The following is a 13056-nucleotide window of genomic DNA, read 5'->3' as shown; positions in this document are numbered from 1 at the left end:
TATTGTAGTTGACTTTGTCACCTGCAACTGAATGAACTATTAGGCTTTAAAAGTGATAGCTGATAGTTTAAAGTAGTGATAGCTTTAGGCGGCTAAAAAGTATTTATTATCCTGTTGATGGCTGAGAAGTTTCTCTGTGAGGGCTATGGAAGCCAGCAGGCTCAGAGTAAGAACTCCTTATATTTTTAGGACAAGTGTGGCCAGTTGTGTCTTGTTCTTAAAAGATTAAAAATGATATCAGTAATACAGTATAGTGTTCCTCATAACTTCATTTGAGAATGTTACATTTTTAAGTTACCTTAAGTGGACCAGAGATCCTGAGCTCCTTGACAAAGGTCCATTCTTTAAGGACTGTTCCAGAATGGACCAGAGAACAAAACTTTCCCACCAGTGTCTGCGTTTTTGTGTGGACAGTGTCATCAGGAATCAGAGAGTTGCCTTTCCAGGTGAACGATGAAGCCATCCAAATATGGATCCATCGCTTGATCAAAAGCATAAACAATTACAAATAAAAGTGCAACAAAGAAATTGTAGTTTTATCCATGAAGTCAGTCAAAAGTGTTTGAAATCCCTGTCAGAGCTTCTGTATGTTTTCTGCATTGACTCCTCTTCTTCCTGTCTCCCGTTCAGCAGAGATGCAGAATGCCAGGTCTGAGCCAGGTTGATGACCGCCAGAGTTTTTTATGCTTGTTATTAGGGCCAGAGTGACAGGGACCTTGGAAAATAAGCAGGTTGACTCATGTGAAACGTTTAATTGTCGTCTTCTATGTCTTTTCAAATAATTATAAAGCTAAATCATGGCAGTTGAGCTGAGTTATTTAAGTCACCTGCTCGTTGAATTCTAGGAATTTGACATCCTCCATTTGAAAGAGGCTATAGAGGCAGGCCGTGTGGGGGAGCACATCAGCTTGCAGGTGAAGGGTGGCAATACGGGGTAGGTGACAAGGAAGGAATATAGTCTCCTAACAGTAGGACGTTTATTGGTCTCTCCCTCATCTGCTAAGGTCCTCACCACAGCAGTTAGGTCTCTTAGAAGGTTGTTACTGTTTCATGTTGGGAGAACCACCGCGTGTCCTTTACTTGATAGTCAATGACAGTAAAAACGTCTGGTTTAAAAATAAGAATAATACATATATTTAAAAATGTATTTAATTGAAACTAAAGTATTAAAGAAATCCCAGTAAACTTACCTTTACCTTCATCTCATACAAGCCTCTTCAGATGCATCCTCACAGGCTCGAGCTAGCATCACAGCAGCACAAGGCACACTTCATAGCCAAAGCAATGCTTCTGTTAGCTGCTTTGCAAATCCATTTTGTCCTCCCTTTGTTTATTTTATTTAATACATTAATGTACAGTACATTATTATTTAATAATGTAAGGAGAAACAAATAAAAAAAACAAACATAAAAAACAAAAAAACAAATCCATTTTGTCCTCCTTTTGTTTACATCTATTTAATAATGTAAGGAGAAACAAATTTAATTTAAAAAAAAAACAAAACAAACAAAAACATTCAGAACAGTTTATATACAAAAGACAAGGAATGAAATCTGTCATGACTGCCACACCATCCATTCCAAGGCCAAACATGAGGTGTGTGGGGATGCCTGTTGTAAAAAAGAAGTTCTTTAGTCACTGCTGTATCTGCCTTCCTGTCAGTCAGGAAAATCAGATCAATGAACCAGAACCTTCCCCTTGTTATCCAAGTATCTAATAATGTCCACGCGAGACATTTCACTTATCTGTGTATTGAAAATTTGTTTGACAATGAAGTGTTTTACTTTGAGAAGACCTACCTGAACTAAACATACTGCTGTCTGCACACAGAGACATGTGGTCTCAAAGCCTTTTGCTTGTTGCTGTGAAATGTCAAATTTGGTTCTTAACAAAAGCCAGCATTTCAAGCATTTCATCAATTGTTCTATGTGACCTACAGATGATACTTTGGCCAGTCTAACATGACTGAAAAGTTGACATTCAAACGTAATGGACAATTAAATGCAAAACATGAGTTCTTTAATTTAATGCAAGAAAAATCCAGCTCATTGTCCGTCTGGACATTTAATAAGACTAAACAAACTAATCTAGAAATGGCTGTCCAAGCGAGTTTGAGTGTGCAATTTTATAAGAAACAAAAAAATAACTCTACAGGCATCCATTAGCATGTCAAGTGTTAAATCTAATACTATCATTCTGGAAAGACTTTCAAATATGGCTTGTTTGGAAAAGTTGCTAAGAACAACCTCTTTTCTGTCTCTCAGAAAAGAAAAACAAACAAAAAAACAAAAAGCCATCATAGAATAACAGCTAAAGGAATGTGAAATTGCATCTGAACAAACCAAAATATTTCTGGATCAATGTCCTTTGGGCAGATGAGAGTTAAGTAAAGACAAAATCCTTAGCTCTGCAATTTGTTAAAACCAAACAGAATATCAGCACAAACCCTTCATACCAGTTGTCTAGCTTAATGGTGGAGGCGTGATGATTTGAACCTGGGCAGCTTGCAGTCACTGAGTTGTCCATAAACTCATTTATCTAAAAGGTATTCTAAAGTAAAAGCGAGGCCATCTGTCTGACAGCTAAAGCTTGGCCCAAACTGGGTCATAGAACCAGACAATGATCCAATGGACTGCAGCAAATCAAAAGGAAAAGAATCAGGATGCTGCAATGGCTTAGTCACGTTCCAGACCTCAATCCGATTCAAATCCTGCGACTTGACCTTAGGAGAAGAGTCTAGAGACAAACACATGTCATTCCACAGAAAATGGGTTGACATTTGGAGTTACCTGATTGTACACAACTCTTACACATGGATAAATACACCTACACACACCCTCTAATGGTTTTTGTGTCCAAGCTGTCTGATATCCGCTCACTACTTTTCCATCCTTTTTTTTTGTTTGTTTAATTTGGACTGGAAGTCCTTCTCGTTTTTCTGTTCTTTCCTCTGGGATCCAAGCGAGTCTCGATCAAAGCGAAACTGGTCTGTGTACGACCGTTGCAGGCCACATATGGATGCCTGTAGACGGCTGTAATTTCTCATTCATGATCTGATCCGGTTTGTCTAGAAGCAAGGATTTAGGGAAGGAAATTCTGTCTCACGCTGGCTGTCTGCTGGTGATTCTGTTTTCTCTTATTTCAGAACAACAGGTGTTTTATGTAACAGCTGTAAAGGGTTGTTTTTCCATGAATGGGGCTACAAACACTCACCGCTGGAGTCAATGCTGAAAAATATACATTGTTTTTGTTCTCAAAGATGATTAATTAGATACTTTCTTCAAGAGAAGAAAGTTGGTGGGTCACTGACCCCTCTTCAGTTCATATTATGCTCCATTTATAACCACACAGACATGTTGGCACAGTGGTGTTGCCAAAACAGTCAGCTACAGTGGAACACACAAAATATCTGTTTAAAATTGGATATAATTGATGAACAGCATCATTTTACATTTACTCAGCGAGTATAAAATGGCAACGTAACTTTCCAGAGTTGGATTATTGCTCTGATTTGCCTTATTAGATTCAATTTTAACGTCTCTGCGGTATTACAATACACCCTCTTTTGTTTTAAGGCACCATAAGATCACATTACTACTAACTGTCAAAGCTTTTACTGCATCTTATCCACTAAGAGGAAGAATATTTCTCTGTAAATATGCCAGTAAGGAGACTTGAGAAGCTTGGTGACATATTAAAAGTAAAAACCTAATGTCCTGTTTGTAAAGTTATATTTTTAAAAACTTGCTACGTAATAAAGAGTCTATAATGCCATTACTTTTAAGGAATAAGTTTAAGTCTAATGATAGACTCAAAAAGAAACTTTATCATCTCAGTTATTCTGTGATTTGTAAAACAGATGGAGAGGAGTTGCAAACCACCCACCGACTGGAGCCATGTGCTTCCAACAGCTCAGTCTTTCATTTTATAGTCTGATTATGATCTTAATTCATAACTTGCCTTATAAGTTCAAGATGCTACTGGCCATCTATGTTTGCAAACATTTGTAATGTGTGAATGTATCTGGATTATACGGGGGAGATTTTTGTTGTTTTTTTTTTTCTCGTTTGTTGCCTGCTAAGCTTTGTATTTTCTTTCTTTCATTGAGGTAGTCGCCACACATCCTCAAGCCCTCTCTCTTTCTCACACACTCAAACACATGTATGCTCATGTCCTCGGATGCCCTGCTTGCTGAGCATGACAGCAGCATTCCTCTGTCTCTCTTTAGGTTCTTAAACAAGTTTTGGCCCGAGTTTGGCTTAGATTTTGTGCCACGGTACACATTTCCAGCAGTTATTTGAATGAGTTCATGAACTACTCTTGCAGATTTCCATCTGTTCTGTCAGGTTTAGCTGCTCTGTGGGGCTAAATCCCCGTGCATAGGCATTTTGCATTAACAAATTAACACAGCCTGAAGCTATCATTTCGGATACATGTTAGCCTTAGTTCTTTGGTAAACAGACACCCTGTCCCAGAGTATGAGAACAAAAGGCCTTTGGCGGTTTGAAGTTGAATCCAGTAAAAATGTATTTTCCTTCTTTTTCATAAGTTTATATTTTATATTTCTTTTGGCAATATTCATTTAACTTTGCACACTTAATCAGAGCAAATTACTCTGACACCTCTAGATGAAGGTCGACTTGTTCACACACATGCCGTAGAACACAGCAATGGCAGCATGTCATGTTTTTCAGAGACTGTAAGGACAAACCAATTTTAAGTCAACCAGTGCATCTGATAAAACCAAAAAAATCACATAAAACCCAAAGGAACTGGGTTAAAAACAAGCATGATAATATCATTAGCACTTATAAATCACTTGGCCCAGATTTGGTACAAATAACACACACATATAATGTAATGGTCTTATCATGATTGCTCTAGTGTATCTTGGAACAGATGTTCCTTGAGAATACAAGACAAACAATAATAATCAGATTTTATTCTTGTATGTTTTCCTAATGTTTTCATTTCTTTTGATAGTATAGACATTAATGATTTAGGCCCTGCATGATGTCACTATATTTCTGATTTGGCAGAATGCTGCTGAGGTTATGTTGGTGTAACTTGGCGTTCACCGCTGATCACGCCCTACTAGTCTTGTCTTTCTTTCTCGGAGGCTATTTCCTCCTCTTTATTTCATTTGTCCTGTGTGGTGTACTTGTGGTTACACCTGCCTTTTAAATACCACATAGCTGCTTCAGATTACAGTAACTATCACACATGAGGCCACCGAGGTTGAATCTTGGCTTCATTTTGATTAAGCAAATATTGTCACATTTGTTGTCTTTTATGATCTTCAGAAAGATGTTTTTACACTATATATTTCCTCCAACGATCTTGTAACTTGTGAGCATGCTTCTTAGTTGTTTACATTTTGATTTTTCTTTTGTCATCCTGCAATATTTGATCCACTGAGATCAAATGTTTAAATCCACACTGATGTGGCCTGATGGCATTTTTCTGTCAGAGTATTGTTCATTATGTGGACATATCTAACCAGAGACTTAGTACTCTGGTACTAAGTATTGTCTTCCATGGAGAAGTCGAGCCAAAATCTAGCTGTAGAAATCTGAACATACTCAAAGCAATTACCTTTCCCCACTGGTTCAGGTAGCTGTTTGTTTAATTGTTTTGGAGCCAAATCTGTATCTCGTCATGTTCCATGTAATTTAATGCTTATGTTGTCAACAAGCAGCGCTGACTGCTCGCTACATTATCTGGATCTGGTAGCTTTTTCCAGCCAAAATAACTTCATATAATGAAAGGTAGTGGTTATTATTTAGTTTAGGTTTTCCACAGTTTTTGGCACTCATAAAGCTTTTTTTCAAGCTGCATTCTAGACGATGTTCTTCTTTGGTCACTTCAAACACTGTGCTTGTAATGCTCCTTTTCTGTTGTCAGGATTTTAATATTATTTTGTGTATCATATTTTCTGACTTGATGAAAAAAGGACTGGAATTTGGGGCCCAATTGATGCACTAACAGTTAAAACTTTCATCTGGCATCTCGAAAAAAAAGATGTTTTTGTCGTTGAGGAGACAAACTGTTTTAAAACGCTGAAAGGGCTTCAGACTGACCTCTGTGTTGTTTACACTGCATCCATCTATCATCCTCTCTATAGCCATTAGAGACTGTCTGTATGCAATGAGCGGATTGTGGAACACATCTCACTAGTCAGTTTGTGTATTTGTCCAAGTGCTTATGTAGACAGCAGATTTTTGTAGTATGGCTTCAGAAGTTTAGTGTCTGTTTCCACGTGAATCTCTGGCAACTGAGCTCTGGAGTTACTGCAACTGTGCAAGTTGAAAGTCATCACTAAAGTGGTGAAGGGGATCCAAAGTTCCCCATAAAAACTGTCTAATGCAGATAGAAGAAATAAGGCAGACCCATGAAACTATAAAATAACTAGTGTTTTACTGCACTCCCTGTCTTTCATAGCCTCTTATCTAGTGCCCTCCTCTCTGTGCTGTGATCTTACCCTCTGCTGATGCAGACCAAATGGGGGATTGGGAGATGAAAGGAGTGACTGATGAGAAGGAGGGTAGGGAAAAATAAGGGGGAGAGGAAAGTAAGAAAAATAGGACGTCTGGAAGACACATTTTGTGCCATCAATGATTAAAAGTTGATACCAGCCAAGCTAAAAATCGCACAAAACTGGTTGTAATGCGGTGCCAGGTGCAGCGTAAAAACATATTCGGTTTGTACCCTGGATTGCTGGAGCTTTGCCTGGCTCAGACAATGGCCTCAGATGACCTATTTTCTCTTACCGCTCTTTACTGTCAGCCTGCTTTGTTAATACAGACAATTTAACAAACATTCAGACCCCATTTCCATTTTTTTCAGTGTGTGGATGAATTTGACTAGCCTAGTAGAAACCTTTCCTGGCAGCAGTTACTGATGGGCGTTTGTTTTTAAGAAGGTTTACCCTTCACTATTTAGATTTGGACAGTCTGTGCTAATCAAATCAATGCTCAAACACTTACTCCATGACAGTGACAATTAATTTGCCACATTTTGATCCAACTTGGATCTGTGTCAGGTCAAAAGTTCTGGCAGTTCATTCCATTTTTCAGGGACAGTCAGAGGCTCTTTCTAAGCCCCTCTAACTCAAGATCCTGAGAATTAAGCAGGGTTTATAGTTCTTTTTTATGCTGACAGGTCTCATAGAGCCTGCGGTTGACAAGTAACCCCATGGTGATACGCTACCACAGCAATACTACACTGCAGGAATGGTGTTAGCAAAATAATGAGAAGTATTTGGGGTTTGCCAGTAATGGGACTTGGAGTTCCTCCACACAGTTCAGCTTTTGTCTCATCAAACCTGAAAATCTCTCGAGTCATTTCAATGCCATCTGGCAAATTCCAAGTGGGCTGTCATGTCTTTTACTTAAGAGTTGTTAGTTTTTAGCCACTCTGCCGTACAGAACTAATTGATGGAGTGGTTCCATCTCTGTCAGAGTGGCACTGAGGTTCTTGGTTACCTCCCTGACTGAGGCCCTTTTTGCATGGTTTCTCAGTTTTACATCTTGGCTATTGTCTATAGGGGAAGTCCTCTTTGCTCCAAATTTCTTCAGTTTCATGTTTTTTTTTTTGGAGAAGACTGTGTTTCTGGTTAACCTGAAACATAAAAACTGGCTTTAAAACCTTGTCCTGATCCGAGACTTGACACAGTTGACTGTCGGAACTTGGAATTATGTGCAAGCGGGTATGTGCTGTTGTGAACCATGTTCAGTCAGTTCATTTTGCCATAGATGGACTACAGTTGCCCAAATTTATCATGTTAAGCACCATAACTTAGAGTCTGAATACTTTTTCAAAAGAAATTTAAATGTAGCCTAAGCTTTTAACACCTCATTGTGACTGGTCAGGTATAAGATGATAAACATAATTTCAAAGTGCTGGTTTGTATGATTATCATTTCCTAATGCAGTTATTGCGATCTCTGCAGACGTCTTCTCTCTCTGTGCAACATTAACGACGTTCTAACAGCTTGTCATGTGCTCCAGCTGAGAAAATAAGACATTGGACTTTTACATTGACATCGCAAGCTACAACCAGTCATCACACAGACTATTAAAACCAGGTCTAATGAAGCTGAAGATGCTCTAAGAGACCACAGAGTAGAATTTCCTCTGTGCACCACATGGAGAGGGTATCAATTCCATGACTGAGTGTGTGACAGATTTTTATCAACTTCTGTGTGAGACAGCATCATCCCAACAGGAATAGTGAGATGCTTTTCCAGTAAAAATCCCTGGATCACCAGCGACCTCAGTAAGGAAAGCATTCAGCATCATTGAAGACGGTACAAAAATAACAAACACATAAAGAAGTGCAAGGAGGACAACAGGAAAAAGTTATAAAACCAACTCCAGTAAAACAACACAAAGGATGTGTGGACAAGGGGATCAAACTGATGGAGGTCTAGACAGAGCAAATGAGCTGAATATGCGTTTCAATTAAGATGACGGGGCGACAGACAGGCTGCTCTAACATCTCACCATGGAAGTTCTTGGGACACTGTTAGTAGCTCTCCTAGATAAGCAAATAAATGCCCGAAAGGAACCGTTAGAGTTTGCATATAATATTGGGCTTGGGGTTGAGGACGATGGTAGTGAAAATGATATACAAAAGCATGAAATGAGAAAAATCATCTGAGAGATCTGGAACATCCCAAGAGAGCTGTAAGGCTTTACCAAATTCGTCAATCCTGTCATTGGCCTGCATCTTTGATCGATGATGGACTTGAATGTTGGCCATCAAGAGCTTAAGACGTGTTTCTCCAATGTCTGAACACAACCCCACCATTTCATTTCCTTTCCATAGTTGAACCTCTGCCACCCTTTCTTGTCAACACATGTTTCTGTGCATCTGTCGGGCCATTCCAAGTGACACTGTCCATGGTCAGTGTGGGAACTGGGTCACAGAACTGAGTCCAGCTCGGCACCGGTCCCTCTAGCCTTGCTGCCAGGATTTGTAAGCACTGCACCTGGAAGAAGACAATACATTTTGTGTTAGGGTGACATGAAAGAAAACAAGGAAGTCTTAATCAAAGGAGGCCTATAAGAGAGAGTGAAGTAACATAATTGAGTTGAAGAGATAACAGATGGATTGTTGTTTTTGACCTCATGTTGTACTTCTAGCACTGATGTTCTTGTTTGTGGGAAAACAACCAGACATCAGCTCCAATGACAAAACTCTGGCAATGTAAAAAGGCTGTTGGTCCGGATTTGTCATTTCTAAACAGAAAGCAGATGAGCAATGTGGAGGCTTAACCTCATAATATCGGGGTGTAATGTGTGGTGGAGTCAGACTGCTGGCCCGTGGCCCGAGTAGTTCACTTGGCCTCTTTCTCTTTCTGCTTAAGAATTTTGCTTCTAATGTGGAAGCAGCTGTTATGATGCCTGTGATTCCCAGTGTTCAGGGAGGATGGAACAAAACGAGAAGACACAAAGTCGAACGATGCTTTATGAGAAATCTTTTATATGAGAAGGATGAATGTAAAAATTCAAGGATTTAGAGGCCTGATGGTGGATCATGTATCAAAGGAATCTGTTTTGTGTCCTTGAGGCTTTATAGCCCGGATATAAGGGTCAAAGACAAAGGAATCCTTATAGTTTCAAATGTGAATGCAGACACACGTGTGTGTGTGTGTGTGTGTGTGTGTGTGTGAGTCAGCTTTACAGGGTAATGCAGATGAGGGCACCTCCACATAAGTTTCTTTTGTCTTCATGGGCAAAATCGAGGTTGCCAGATCTTTAAAAGAGAACAGATGTTTTTAGATGTATTTTATTGTGAGTCATCATCATCATAGACCTGATATGACCCTTTACATGTCACATAGCGCTCCATCATCAGTCATAGCAGGGTGTGAATAGACTTTTTGTTGGTGATAACCAATCTTAAATAGAATTGTTGTCATTCACACTAAACATCTTTCTCAATGTTATTGTGATTGGGAAACGGAGAGTAAAGTTAAGATGAATGGAGACGTGAGTTGATTCAAATATTATTGTAGAAAGTATACAGACAGTTGTGAAAATGAATGTGCCCAAGTCTTGATGAGTTACAGAATCCATTGCGCTACATGCTGATTCACAAGATAGAAGCAGTCCATAGCAGATCTAACCCAGAAACGTTGAGTTCCTGGCTGCGGTTTTGTCAAAGGTGATAAGTGTGTTTGTGTTCTTCTTTTAATGGTTTGAGTTCAGGTCAGGTGGTAATAATGCATTTGTACGTGTTTAGCACTGTCATCCTCTTTCAAGCAAATTTCTTTTGTTGTTATTTAAAGGGAAGCGGCTGAATTGGGAACAGTAACAAGTTTGGTTGTTTCAGGAAAGTGATATTGGATTCAAGAAGTGTGTTGGCCCCTGTGGATGCGTGCTTACAAATTCTGACTCAATAGTAAATGAAATGCCTTGTAGTGATGGGTGTTGTGTGTAGTCGAGTTTTACAACCCGTGTATATCATCTTCTCTGGCTCCGCTGAATCAAACCGGATAATTGGAAACACGATAAAGTCAACATCTTAAATCATAAAATCTCCTAACATTGTAAAGATACTTTTGACAATTTGGCACTTCAAGTCCGTATTTGTGCTAAAGAACAGAGACAGCATTCAATGGCACTTTCTCACTTTTCATTTTCAGGCGGCCTGATTTTTAATGATGGTTGTAATTTTTGTCACCAGTTCACTTCTGATTTGCTACTCTGGATCAGAAGTCAAGCTGGGCTGCTTTTGTTGTGAGCTTTCTGTCTCAGTGTGACTCCCAGTTTGGTGGTGGGAGTTGCGAGAGATGCAAGGGAGGGCTTGATTCATTGCAGGTGTTGAGCTGCGATGTAGAAACAGTGCCAGGGTGTGGGTGGAGATGGAAGCTCTCAGGTCACAAGTTCATGTATAGCTTTATAAAACAATCATGCATTTCAGATAAACATGCAGGAGCTGCATGCAAAAACGCAATAAACAAAAAGAGAGGGAAAAGAACAGCCATTATCTAATTTCTAGCTTAATTACTGCCATCATTCGTTGTTATCGCAAACTGCTTTCCATGTAGCCATTCTGCATTATGTGCCCAGCTACAGTAGACCCTATAGACTACTGATAAAATAAAAATGATGGGTAAACAATAGAGTGAATAACTACATTAAATTATTAATTTTCTCGGCACACGCAAAACAAGCTCTTTATTAGCTTCCTCTTCGCAGCCAAATCACAGCCAGTTCTCCTCACTCCACTTGGACCACACCTACCCACCCAGAGCTAATGTTTCTGCTTGGACATCTGTCCAGGGTTGGCAGTTGCAGATGTTGTTGACGGCTGTTAAAGCTGGGAGGAAGTTCCAGGCACTCCTAAGTCCAAATGTTTCTTTTCTCATTTCCCTGTTTTGGGAAAGATTTTTTTTTTCTGCTAAGATTTAAAAGAGGAGGCAGAATTCCTTTGGGCATGATAGGAACCAGATTTGTGTGGGTTTCTTTTCTTACAACATAAAGTGTATATGGATTTTGTTTGGTATCTTTGGATGATCAAGTTCCAGGACACAAAAAAAAACAACAACAACAACAACCTACTCGGACATGGGTGCACAAAGGCACACAAAACAAGGGGTGGCTAAGTTTAGACGAGACCTCCCACAAACCTTAAAGTCGTCATTCTACACCATTTGGTGCTTTGCGGAAGCTGATTTTCTGACTGTTGTTTTGCACTGAGACTATGACTCGGCAAAGAAAGAATTCAGTCATGTTTCCGAACAACCATTTCTGAAGTCATCATTATTCAAGTTTACTGCCTTTTATGTTAAGCGAAAGAAGAAAAATGGCATTTTAAGCTTGTCTGATATGGAAACACAGTTTAAGCCTGACTTATCCAGGGTTATTTTCCTTCAGTCTTTGAATCATGAATGTTTTTTTCATTATACTGGTGTTGTTTTTCACTTTTGTGTCTTTTCTCTCCAATTGCTGTATTTCTTTGCTGTCCTGGATCCATTATTGAAAGCATTACGGCATCTGCAAAAGATTTATTTTTTTTTCTTTTCCCTTTTTGTTCCTCAAGGCCATTGCTGTTACAACACCCTGCAGAGAATTTAAGATGCTCTTGATTGTTCAGTGCTCTTGTTTACACAGCTATTCTGCAGCATTGTAGTTCTTTTATGTGCAAGATGGCCTTCAGCATTCTTTTACATAGTGCTAACAATGAATCATTAATAATGTAACCTAAAAGAATAAAAATCTGCATGTTTTAGTAGCACATTGCAACCATTATAGAAGTGTAAATGCAAAGAGTGACCTGTCCAACCGTCGATACTTTTCATAGCATGGCACCTTGTTTTTGTTTTTGAAATGTCTTTGAAAAAGCTTCTTAGAGACCCAGCAATCTTAGATAATCAGAGGTAACTTGCTATTTCATGTCAGAAAGCAGTTATTTGTTCACAACATTTCAGAAATTACAGTTTTTAACAAAGAAGCCCAGTAGGGCTACCTAACTGTGTCATATGATTGTAGATATTAATCAAATTGGGAGAAAAGTTTAGCTGTAAGCAGAACTGTTTAAAATGTTTGTGTTGTGTTGACATTGGGTGTATGCACAGATTTTAGTGCAAACATCTTGGCTTTACTGATTGCAAAGGCAGCTAAGGGGGTGTAACATATTTTGTGTTTACATTTGTTTACTTAAGAGCCTAAAGCATTTGTTGCTTCTGCAGTTGCTCGGGGATGCAGTTACACAAGCGATTACAATTTGCATTTACCAACATCCACACACTTCACATATCATGCACAAAGAGAGGACATTATCACTATAGCCTCTGGTAACAATGAAGGACTTTTGAAGTGTGATTACTCTTCTTAATCTTGCCTGAAGATCTTATTTTGAAATGATGACTTTATGGAAAATATAGCACTGATCTATTCAGGTGTGTCCACTGTCCAGCGTCAGGTGTGTGGGAGCAGGGAAACTTAAAACCTGCAGGTCCGTGGTCCTCAAAGAACTGTGTTGAATGGGACTGATGTAGATGGTTTGTCAAAACATTTCTTGGTTTACAGTGTGGGGTAAAGCCTG

The 13056-nt window shown here is 39.1% G+C and overlaps 1 protein-coding gene across 2 annotated transcripts in view; it reads left to right on the top strand.

The window, feature by feature from the left end:
* Nucleotides 1-13056, top strand: part of banp (BTG3 associated nuclear protein) — a 42726-nt gene that overhangs the window by 16692 nt on the left and 12978 nt on the right. The gene's annotated exons all lie outside the window — the stretch shown is intronic.

Source organism: Telmatherina bonti, assembly GCF_933228915.1.
Source record: "Telmatherina bonti genome assembly, chromosome: 2".
NCBI classification, from domain to species: domain Eukaryota; kingdom Metazoa; phylum Chordata; class Actinopteri; order Atheriniformes; family Telmatherinidae; genus Telmatherina; species Telmatherina bonti.
This window is presented reverse-complemented; position numbering and strand designations above follow the sequence as displayed.